This window comes from Lactuca virosa, chromosome 4 (genome assembly GCF_052849685.1).
Source record: "Lactuca virosa cultivar CGN04683 chromosome 4, Lactuca_virosa_CGN04683_v6, whole genome shotgun sequence".
Lineage (NCBI taxonomy): Eukaryota > Viridiplantae > Streptophyta > Magnoliopsida > Asterales > Asteraceae > Lactuca > Lactuca virosa.
In genome coordinates, this window is record NC_136429.1 from 360,849,158 (window position 1) to 360,849,645 (window position 488).

Below are 488 nucleotides of genomic sequence, written 5' to 3' on the forward strand. Positions count from 1 at the left end.
GGGGTGTTTGGCTTACCTTAGTCAAAAGTCCTTTTTTGAAAATGTGCAAAAAATAGGTTTTCTAACTTTTCCAAAAAGTTGATTTTCCTTCTATCCAAAATTCAAAAACAGCTTTTAAAAGCCTTTTGCCAAACATCTTTTACATTTTGATCTTTTCTAAAAAGGATTTTTACACTCTCAAAAGCCAAGTCAAACACCCCCTAAGATGGTGTTTAGCAAAGCTTATTTAAAAAAAACTTATTAATTTTTTTTTTTACTTATAACTTATTTGGTGGAATAATGAGTTTTTAATAAGTAAGGGACAGGTTATTTATTATTTTTTGACTTATTAGAGGTTACCAGCAGCTATAAGTTATTTTTTACCCAAACATTTTTTTTAACTTATACCGATATCAAACCGGTAATAAGTCAAAAAGCTCTTTTTTAAGCTTTGTCAAACACCTCCTAAACGGTGTTGTATAAATTAGCTTATAGCTTGTTTATATTGA